The 11,891-nt window shown below is 37.6% G+C and overlaps 1 long non-coding RNA gene across 1 annotated transcript in view; it reads right to left on the bottom strand.

The window, feature by feature from the left end:
- The window catches only part of LOC309658879, a 294,436-nt gene that overhangs the window by 197,662 nt on the left and 84,883 nt on the right, over positions 1-11,891 (bottom strand). The window lies entirely within an intron of this gene.

Genomic DNA, 11,891 nt, shown 5'->3' with positions numbered 1-11,891 from the left:
ATGCAAGAGGGAAGAGATATGGGAACATATGTATATGTATAACTGATTCACTTTGTTATAAAGCAGAAACTAACACACCATTGTAAAGCAATTATACTCCAATAAAGATGTTAAAAAAAAAGAAAGTGAGCTGTCCATTAGACATCCTGGTGGAGATGTCAGGAAGGCAACTGAAAGAATGCATCTGGAATTCAAGGCAGAAGTCTGCCCTGGAAATATGTATTGGGGAGTGATCAGGACATTGATACTACTTAAATCCCTGAAGTTGGAGGAGTTCACCAAGGGAGTGAATGTGAGTAGAGAAGAGAGGAAGGCCTGGAGCACGCCAATGTTGGGAGTTCAGGAAGAGGAGAAAGGACCATCAAAGGAGACTGAGAAGGAGCAGCAAGTGGGATGGGAAGGAAGCCTGGGACCTTAGGATGTCCTGGGAGCCAAGTGAAGAAAGCATTTCAAGGAGGGACTGTTGAATCATGTCAAAAGTTTTAAGTAAGATGAGTTGTGACACATGACCACTGGATACAGTAATGTGGAGCTCACTAGTGAATTCAATAAGTGCAGTTTCTGTGGAATGGTACTTGTGAGAGTCTGAATGACGTGGCTTTAACAAAAAATAGGAAGAAGAATTAGAGACAGTGAAAATATAGTTTTGCTTTAATGGGGGTCAGAGTAATCAAGCAGAAACTAAAGGGTTAAGAGGGCTCAAGATGTAATAAATAACAGCATGTTTGTAAACTATTGGAAATGATCCAGGAGAGAGAGAAAGAGAAATTGATTGAGAAAAAGTGTAGAAGATAAAGAATTCCCTAAGTCTGCTGTTTCATAGGATACTCTTTCCTCTCTCTCCTTTTTTTTTTTTTTTTTTTTTTAAGTCGAAATAAGATATTTTGCAGGTTTTCAGAACAGATTGTACTGTTTGGACTGCTTACTCTCAAGAGGACCTTTAAAGGCTATTTTATCTTCTTCAAGTAAAGTTTACATTCCCTAGTTTTGAGTTCCTTTAGAAATGTTTAGAAAATGACATTGGGAGGAAACGCTTTAGAAAATATATCTTCAATGTTACAGCATAAAGATCTATTTGATGTGCGGTCTGTATGTGTGTGTATGAGTGTGTGCATGTCTGAAATAAAATTGTGGAATTCTGAACCCTTACTTTATTTCAGCACCACATCTGGAAGTTCAGAGTCAAACACACAGCAAAGGAACAAAATATCGGTAAGAAACAAAGTTTGCATGAACTCCTTTTTTTAAAAAGCATTACAGTTAGTGAAACTGTAACTTCTTTCATTAATGTTGATATTTTCCTAATATAGTTTCACTTTCACATTTTACTAGTAAACATTTACAAAATACAACATAGAATGTTCTTTTTCAAGTAGAAGGAGGTAAAGTGGCCGGAGTGCCAACGAAGGGATGCCACTGGGCAGGAGGGAAGTTGGTGTGGGGTGGCCGTCCCCCTTCGTACCTGTGATCCCACACTGCTCTCTGTGGCCCTACACTAGTGCAGACATCCTGGGTTACATCAAAGTATTTGCCTGTATATGAGGAAATTCTGGAATTCAGACATGATATAGATTGGGTAACTCATCTTATTTGGTTTGTTTAGGCTTGGGTTTAAATCACAGTCTATTCCTGACATTCTCAGCTCATTCTCTTCCAAGTCATCCTGGGACAGCTGCGTCCTTTCTACAAAAGCCTCTAGTCCCTCTCGAGGCCTCAGGTGACAACGGGGTAGGTTGGTGAGAAGTGTTGAAGCTGGGTGATAGGTTCATGGAGGCTCATTATACTAGTTCTTTACTTTTATGTAAGTTTGAGAATTTCCCTTTAAAAAGAAAAAAATAAGCTATCTATATGCCCTCGATTCAGTTTTAGTAAGTATCCCCTAGTCTCCACCCATAGACATTTCTGGAACGACTTTTTCAGCTTTAATGTAGAGGCAGTGTTGTATAGAAGAAAGACTGTAGGACTAGGAATTAGGCCCAAGTTTGCCACCTGCAAGCTGTGTGATGATACCCAAGTCATTTAAACTCTCTGAGCCTTGTTTTTCATTCATAGAATGAGGATGAGACTTTAATAGTCTACTTCAAATAAGATGTTTGGGATGTGAAAATGGTTGGGAACATAAAGAAGAAGTGTATAGGTGTATAGCTACTCGGAATCGATTCAATTCAACCAGGCTCCCCTGTGGACCATGGGACCTCGCCTTTTGATTTCTCTATTTCTTTCTAGATTCAGCATTCTGCTTTTCTACTCTCATCCCACCCCTGCATCACCAGCTAAGAACATTTGATCTAGTGAGGTGCACATTCAGAATCTCACTTCCACACGATTATTTTTGTTCAATGTTAACATCTCTTTTCTAAGAGTTCATTTAATCTGGCCCCAGACAGACTGGACATATATCTCAAACCCACAATAATTTTCAGGAGGAGGGTTTTTGTTGAAGCAGTATAAGTCAAAGGGAAACCAACTTAGATTAGTAGAATATAATTTTAATTAAAATTTTGTTTTCTAACTCTCGTGATAGTTTAATATTATATTACTTTTTTTTCAGTGAGTTTTTGTTTTATATAGTGGATCTACTTACAATTCTGTTGGCCAGAGAAAGAGTGTCCCTCACTGGCACTATATGAAACCATGTTTTCTCTGGTTAGTTGGAACCCTTGAGCTAGTAGTTAAATTGGAGTTTTGGAAAAGGGAGACTTCACCTCACCAATCTCGGTTTACTGCCTTTCCTCTAACAATGCTAATCAATTAGCGCCCTGGAGGTAACCCTCTCCCTGGCTGCCTAAGACACTGAAAAGGACAAGGTGCCATTTACTACATTTAGCATTTCTGCCTAGGGCTCCCAATTAGCTTCCTGGAGTCCAGAATCTATCTCCTTTCAATTTACATTGAACATAGGCTTGAAGTAACTTGTTCTGCTCTAGTTACTGAATTCTTACATTTCTAAAAGAATGCATTTAGCTCGAGGTAGAGGTTAGGATTAGGGCCCTGAAGGCCATAGGATAGTCATGATTAGTGCTGCCTCCTCACCCCACGACCCCTTTTAAGTCTTGGAACTGAAAGACTGGTCACTCAGCAGAACAGATTCTGCTCCGTACCATGAGGAACCCAATTGCAGGCGGATCTCAGATGCCTCTTTTAAATAGCTGTGGTGAGTTCTGGCAGAGAAGATTGGGATGAAGGATAAAAATCTCTTCAATTCTGTGAGGATATCGACCACCCAAGCAAAATGAAATACACTCCACCTTTGTGGCATCCAGTCTCTGAATAATACCTTAACGTTTTGACTCCCCCGGTAAACTGTGCATTCTTAGAGCCTTTATTCATCTCTATGTCCCTGAGACAAAGTCCCTGATACCAAAACAGCATTTGAAATAGAACAAATGGACTAGGTGACTGAGAGATGTTGTCCCTCTGAATCCTTATAGCAGCAGACGGCGGTGGTTTCTAAGAATCATCACCGTAGTATGGATACTTTTTTCTCCTCCTCTCCCTCCTTCCCTCTCTTCTGCTTCCTCCTCCTCCTCCATAAATATTATTATTACTATTATTGCCACTTTAGAAATTAAGAAATTTAGAGTCAGGGAGATTGAGGGAGAGTCCAGCTGTTGAGTGATGAATGAGTCATGTGCTGACTACAGAGTAAGAACCTTATGGGATATAATCCAGTGAGAATTTACTTAGATCCACTTTTCAGGTGCCAGGTTGTCTCTGTTTATCTGGACCTTATACCTTTGGAGGATTAGAATATTATTTGAACCATTGCCTTTGCTCCATTTTAACATCCTCAGACAGTGAACAGCTAGTGCTTATAAATCATCTCATTTGAAACTGTTTAGGAAATAAAACTTCTATCGCAAGGAGGCGTGACCTGAACTGGATACCTGGCTCAGGGTTTCTCCCCTTGAACTATTCCTGAGAACTGTGACAAATAGAAATGAACGATGTAAAAACACCAGATGATCTTTGGTTATGTGGAGTGGCACATCCAAAAATGAGAGTGTGGGTATGAATTCATTAATGCTAGAATATGTATGAAGTATTTCACTCATTGTGCAAAACTAGGCTTGTTATAAAACCTTATAAGCCATTTAGTGTTCAAGTTGTAATTCAGTGATGGCTTCATTAAAGAATTATTATTTTAAGTGCCAAAAATATTAAAGCACTTTAAAATTTTAATTTGTAAGGTCAAACTCATAGCACACTATATAGGAAGTCAGCTTTATAAAACAACCTTAAATTAGCTAAAAAATATTATATTTGATAAACTGGGAAAGGCAAGCAATGCCTTAAACTGTGTCAAATTATATAACTTATGTTCTTCTAGTACTTGGTATAGTATAGTATTATGTTTTCAGGAAGTATATATTTGGTCACATTTCTGATATTTCTAAATTTTAGCATTCTGAAATGGCTTTCAAAAGATTCTTCCCTTTGATGAGCAAACTTTCAAATCATTAGTGAATTACAGCTGTTAATGTATCACTTGTGCTTTAAATGAACATTTTAAATGATTTAAAGGAGACGTTCCTACTTATCTTAAAATGAGATCAATATAGAATTACATTTCTGTGTATATTTAAATATAAAGATTTGTTGCTGTTGTAAGAAATAGGTTATTTATTTTGCCACTCTAATAGGTAAGAAATATCTCAGAACTTTTTGTTTTGGATTTTGTTTCTTTTCCTTTCTTCTTTCCTCCTTCTCTCCCTCCCTCCCTCCCTTCCATCCTTCCTTTTTCACTCTCCTCTCCTCTCCTTTCCTTAAGCATACGTGACAAATTTAAGGTGTACAGCTTGATGGGTTTTGACATATGTGTACACACGTGAAACTGACATCACAGTCAAGATAATGAAACTTTCCATCACTCCCAGAAGCTTCTCACGCTCCTTTGTAATCCCTCTCACCCACTTCTTCCCACCTCATTTCCAAGGAAGCACAATCTGTTTCACATCATTATATATATTATTTTGCATTTCCTTGAGCTTCATATAAACAAAGTCATACAGTATGTACCCCTTCTACTGACGTCTGTCACTCAGTAAAATTATCTTGACATTCACCCATGTTTTAGTGTGTATAAATAATTCATTTTTATTGCTAAACAGTATCCTGCTGAACTGAATGTACCAGTTTGTTTATGCCTCCACGCGCTGACTGACATGTAGGTTATTTCCAGTTTTTGACTCTTTACAAATAAAGCTGCTATAAATATTCATGTACAAATCTTTGTATGGACATATGCTTTCTTTTCTCTTGGGTAAATACCTAAGAATGAAATGGCTGAATCACATGGTAGGTGTATTTTTAACTTTCTTAAAAACTGTCAAACTATTTTCCAAAGTCATAGTATCATTTTACATTCCCACCAGCAGTGTATGAAAGTTTTAGTTCATCCACATTCTCTCCAAGGTCAGCCTTTTAAATTTAGCCATTCTAATATGTGTGGTGGTATCTCATGGCAGTTTCAATTTGCATTTCCTTAATAACTAATGGTGTTTGAGCACCTTTTCATCTGTTTATTTGCCATCCTTATATCTCATTTGGTGAAGTATCTATTGAAATGTTTTGTCCATTTTTAAGTTGTACTGTTTGTTTCTTATCATTGGGTTTTGAGAGTTCATGTGTGTTTTGCAGGTATTTTCTCCAGTCTATGGTTAGTCTTTTCATTCACTCAATAGTGTCTTTAGAAGAGCAGAGATTATTAATTCTGATGAAGTCTAATTTATCAATTTGTACTGTCATGGATCATGCTTTTGCTATATGATCTAAGAAATCTTTGCCCAAGATCACAAATATTTTCCTTTTCCCTCCAGAAGTTTTATAGTTTTAGGTTTTACATTTAGATCTATGATTTACTTTGAGTTAATTTTGCCTGAGGATGACTAACAGCTGAGTCTATCACCAGACATTTCCCTCAGATGAAGGCTCTCCATTGCCCCAAAGTCATCCCCCTCCACGGGATCAACCTGCATCCAATAACTGGTTGAGGCAGGGCTGCAAAACCTGGCCCCTTCCTTTGAGGACAATCCTGAAGCGCCAGCCCAGCTCCAGAGCTCCCCTGTGGAATCGGCTGAGGCCGCTGTTGCATTCCTGCTTCTTTCCTTCCTTTATAGGTGTTGCCCCCAAGAACCATCTCCAGTAAGCCCTCTGTAGCCAGATCTCTCAGTCCGTGTCCCAGGGACTCTAACGCCATAGAATAACAAAATCAGAATAGGTCTAACTGAGTGAATGAGGTTTTGGGAATGGAAATTCGTAAGAAATGCAAAGCAGCCATTGTGCTGTCACTGAGGGCAAGACAAAGGACTCCCCTGGTGGCGCAGTGGTTGGGAGTCCACCTGCCGAGGCAGGGGACACGGGTTCGAGCCCCGGTCCGGGAGGATCCCACATGCCGCGGAGCAGCTAGGCCCGTGAGCCACAGCTACTGAGACTGCGCTCTGGAGCCGGTGAGCCACAACTACTGAAGCCCATGCGCCTAGGGCCCGTGCTCTGCAACAAGAGAAGACACTGCAGTGAGGGGCCCGCGCACCGCGGTGAAGAGTGGCCCCCGCTTGCCGCAGCTGGAGGGGGCCCACGAGAAGCAACGAGGACCCAATGTGGCCAAAAGTAAATTAAAAAAAAAAAAGTTGTAACGTTCATTTATTCAATCTAAAATTTTCTTCCACAAAAGAACATGAATAGTATAGAAATTGAAACTTTACTTCTAGAGACATCTGCTAGTTATCTAGATAATATCTAACATTACAAACATTACTGTATCTGGGCAGGTAATGTTATCTCCCCAGATGTTGGGACTTGAGATGTTAGTTGGAGTTTCTACACACTGTTCAACCTCTCATATAACGACTTTCATATTGAGATCTTGCCATAAATGAGGGGCTGATCCAATATAATGTTTTCCTGCTCCCATCCCACTGTTGTCCCTATACAATCATCTCAAAGTTCACCTAGTTTAATCGTGTAAATTCTATAAGCAACGGCTTCAACAGAGAGTTCAGGTCAAGCTGTACATAGAAAGGTAGTAGCGATGGAATCATTGGTGAGAAATATATTTTTTCCTTTGGTTACTATCAAGAAAGATCAAAACTTCATTAACATTTTGGAAGGTTATCCGTTGTAATTGGCTAATGGCTTATCTTAATATTTTATTTTTCTGAGTAATTTATTTCTTCTTCACAATACCCATCCAAGATGGGAGGCAGAGGGACTCTATTCATCATAGTTACTAATGATGTTAGTAATCAGTTACTTAGTCATAGTTACTAATAAACTATTTACTGTGGTAAATAGTTACCAATGAGTTATTCTGGATGGAAGCTTCACCTGGGAGTGCACTTCTGCAATCCGGGCAGGCAGCAGTGAGAGGAGGGGCCAACTGCACAGAGAGTGCTCAGCCCAGAAGTTACACACACCACTTTTCCTTCTATTTCATTGGTCAAAGAAGTTGCGTGGCCAAAAAGAACTTCAAAGGACTGGGCAAGTGAAATCGTACCATGTACCTAGGAGAATTTTCAGAAATGTATTGCTGGACAAAGATTACAGCAATATAAAATTAGGTATAAAAAAAGAAAATAATTAAACCAAAGAAAGGAAAAGGTATAGATAGATACAAAATAAAAAGATTACCTCCAGAATTTCTCATTTTAATAATAAGTTTTATTTAACTTGAGAACAGACGCCATAAAAAAGATCTTAGCTGTTTAAAATGAGATTGGCCAAAGAACTAGAAAGTGTCCTTTAGAAAATGATCCTTCATAAGCAGTTAGACAAGATGACCCATTTTGTGGTACAGATGAACCAGTTTGCAGGGCAGAAGTTGAGACACAGATGTAGAGAACAAACGTATGGACACCAAGGGGGCAAAACCGCGGTGGGGTGGGGATGGTGGTGTGCTGAATTGGGCGATTGGGATTGACATGTATACACTGATGTGTATAAAATTGATGACTGATTAAAAAAAATAAATAAAAATAAGATGACCCATTTCGTTTTTAATTCTTCTGATAGAGTAAATGTGTAAGAAACAAAAGGTCCTGTTTTCACATGCAAATGTGTCCCTTTATTTATTTTTTTTAATGTCAACAGGCAAAGAAATTTAGAAAACATGTGGCACCGAATCAGATTGTTTACAGATAGATTGTTTTTCAGAATTTCCCCAAGAGGCATCAGTGGTGCAAAGGACCTCTATAAACTGAAGCATCTGAGGGTCTGCAAATTTGTTTCGTCAGATGCCCATGACGTTTTTTCTCTATTTGGTTTCTTCAAATGGCAAAAATTTCCAGACAATAGGCATTATTTGGGGAAAGCATGGTAATTTGTTCTGTGTAGTGCTGACACTTTTTTTTTCTGTGAGGTTGGAAACATTGAGAAGTTTGTGTATACACACAAAAGGAAGGAAGTTTTGAAATGCAAAATGGAGACAGAATTTAAATGTATATATTTAACTATATAAAAGATAAATATATTAGGTGAATGCAAGGGTTACTCTGAATTAATATTCTGGGTAAACTCAAATTTCGTGTATAATTTGCTCATTTTCTGAAACCTGAATGTTCAGATCAGAGGAAGACAGGGCAAGGGAAAAGTGTGTTTTGGGGACCATGTAGTCAATCAGTCTGAGTATGAGAGCACACTTCAGTTGCTGTGGTCTGAAGAAAAATACTTCCCCAAACTTCCACAATTCCTTGAGAGAGAATATCCTCCCAAGCGGCTAGGACAGTTATTCAATCTAGCCTTTCCCAAAGGAGTAAGTCTACCTTTGGGATGCTCTCTTTGGATGCTTGGAGAGAAGTTGGAAGAGAGTGGGGTGACTTGGGAGTGAGAAGCACAAGGATGCGGGCTCTCAGGCATAAAGCGTGGCTTCTGGCTGCCCTACATGAGGCAGATTGGAAAGCATCAGCTTAATTTGTTTTGATAGATTTGTTAAACTGAAATTTGCTGCTGGGAATAATAGCCCCAAGTCGTCATGTCAATACTGAGCTGTGTATGTTAGGTTAGGTAACAGAGTGAATCAGTTGTTTCAAAGTATGTCTAACAATTCGAATCAACGTGTGATGTGTTATCTGTACTTAATGAGGTTCAGAGAAATGGAGCTTTCTCCAAGTTTTGATTAGAGTTTACTTCTTCAAAAATTTCACTCTTTTCTTGAACAAAGTTATGCATTAATGCACAAAGATGAAAAGATATTTAAGTCTCTGGAAATTCTATATCTCATAAGAAAACGTACCACTATTCCAACCCATATAGGAAGAATTTATAAATATTCAAAGTAAGTATTAGAACATATTTATAGCATCTATTACAACATAATGTCCTTCATATATTAAGGTCTCATATAAATCGATGAGGAAAAGATTAGCCCTTAAATCGAATATGGACAAAGGACACAAATTACAATTTTTAAGAAGACATGCAAATATCCAATAAGATGTCCAAGCTTGCAAGTATCCAATAAGATGTCCAAATAGAAAGCAAACAAATAAAAATTTTTAAAACTTAGATATCATGTTTACCTGTAATTTTGACAGATATAAAAAGTATTGAAAATATCATTATTGGCAAGGGTGTAAGAAAAGTCTGATTCTCGTGTGCTGTGGTGGGAGGATGAATTTGGGGGATGTAATCTTAAATATATATCAAGTATATATTCTTTAAAATCCAGTAACCACTTTTTCCATTTATATTAATAAAAAACAAGTTCACAAAGATGCATAAATATGCTTATTACAGGGTTGTCCAATAGTGTGGAAAATTGCATATACACATAGTAAAATTTATTGTGACCATTGAAAGTTATGGTAATTTTTAAAATTACAATTTGTGGAAAATGACATTCATTATTATTCAAATATAGTTACCTATGATATACTGTTAACTGAAAATGATCATAATTTAACCATATATAACCATGTATAGTATGAATCAATGTTTTATATGTTATGCATCTTCAGGTACACACACACAAGCCTAGAAGATTATACACCAAATATGGTGTCCTAGTCTGCTCAGGCTGCCATAACAAAATACCACAGACTGGGTGGCTTAAAAAACAGACATTGTTTTCTCACAGTTCTGGAGGTGGGAAAGTCAGAGATCAGGTGCTAGCATGATTGGGTCCTGGCTTGCAGATGGTTGCCTTGCTGCTATATCCTCACATGGGTGACAGGGTGAAGGAAGGAAGGGAGGGAGGAAGGGAGGGGAGGGAGAGAAGGTGACACAAGGAGAGAGGTCTCTGGTTTCTTCTTATAAGGTCATTAATCTCATCATAAGGACACCACTCTGCTGACTTCATCTAAACCTAATGACCTCCCAGAGGCTCCATCTCCTAATACTATCACATTGGGAGTTAGAGCTTCAACGTATAAATTTGAGGGCACCTGGAACACACATTCAGTCCATAGTAACATGTGGCAATCTCTGGGTGGTAGGATTCTGGATGATTTTCGCTTTCATTTTTATACCTTTTATATTGTCTGAATTTGAGGGACATAATATATTGAAAAGTCACGGCCCAGTGACGATGCTCAATACATGTCTTTTCCCCTTCTCATCTCTCATCCTTATAATATTGAAGTCCACTTATCTGAACATCTCTCCTCCCTTTCTCAATCTTTTTCACATTATGAGCTCCTGGAGGGTTGGGAATTTGATGAATTCACCTTTATGTCCAGGATTTAGCTCTGGACCTTACATATGAAAGGCACTCAATCAATATGTGAATGATTCTCATGTGTTTGTTATTGAAGAGCTGGACACATTTTTCAGTTAGGGAAGAAAATGCTCTTGAATCATATATTTAATGCAAACGAAGATTAAATTGTAAAATATTTTAAAATTAAATGTAGTTCAGAAACATTCTTTGGCAAGGAGTAAGCCCTGTTTTGCCTGCCTCAAATGCCTAAGGAAAATGCTATAAATTCTAGAACACTCTGCTTTCCCTAGGGGCTATTTCTACTTGGAATCTTTCTTAAAAAAGAAATATCTGTGTCCATGGTGGTGATTAATTCAGAATCCTATTAATTTTTCTCCTTCTGAATAAAGCAGCATTTGGCCTTGTGCCTTCAAATGTGTTCTTACATTCCTTTCTGATAATCACGTTACTGAAAATATACAAAAAGTCTCCCATAATACCTTTCTTTGCGACTGCTTAACATATAATGCTGAGATCTAAATGGGCTAATCTCAGAACTGCTTTGTGGTAAAAACAAACAAACAAACAAGCAGTCTAGTACCCATAAGGTAACTTTCAAATTACTCAAGTTCTTAACCCTTAGTATACTAGGAAAATAGTCATCATAACTGACCACCTGAATTAAAGTAACCCACCTAAATTTTTTATTTTTAAAATCATTTTCAAATAATTTACAGAAGAATAAAGACATAGGTTTAGAAAAAGAACCTCATTAGAAATTTTGATCAGAATTTAAACGTAGCAAATCTATTTGTTACCAAGTAAAACTTTTGGCACATAAATGTTATAAAATATGGCAGAATGCTGTCACACATCCCCTTAACAAAACAGGAAAGTCCAAGTTCTTGTCACAAAATTCTGTGTGATATAACCTGTCTTGTATGAGAATACCCTATTTCCTTTTTTGTCCTTAAAGGTATGTTTTTCACTTACTGATTCATGACTTTGAGGACATTCATCTAAGTCTCTCGGTAGTCATGACCTGAAGATGCATAGTCTATTTCACTTACATGATTAATTCCACCACTTAGAGCTGCACTGTCGAATAGAAATATGTAATTTAAAAGCCATATATGTAATTTAAAACTATCTAGTAGCCACATTAAAAATTTAAAATAAACAGATAAAAGTAAATTGTAATAATATATCTTATCTATCCTAATATATTCAAAATACTGTCACTAATATGTAATCAGTA

The sequence above is a fragment of the Balaenoptera physalus genome (genome assembly GCF_965194825.1).
Source record: "Balaenoptera physalus genome assembly, chromosome: 3".
In the NCBI taxonomy this organism is placed as follows: Eukaryota; Metazoa; Chordata; class Mammalia; order Artiodactyla; family Balaenopteridae; genus Balaenoptera; species Balaenoptera physalus.
Note: the sequence above shows the minus strand (reverse complement) of the source record. Positions and strands in the feature narration are given on the sequence as shown.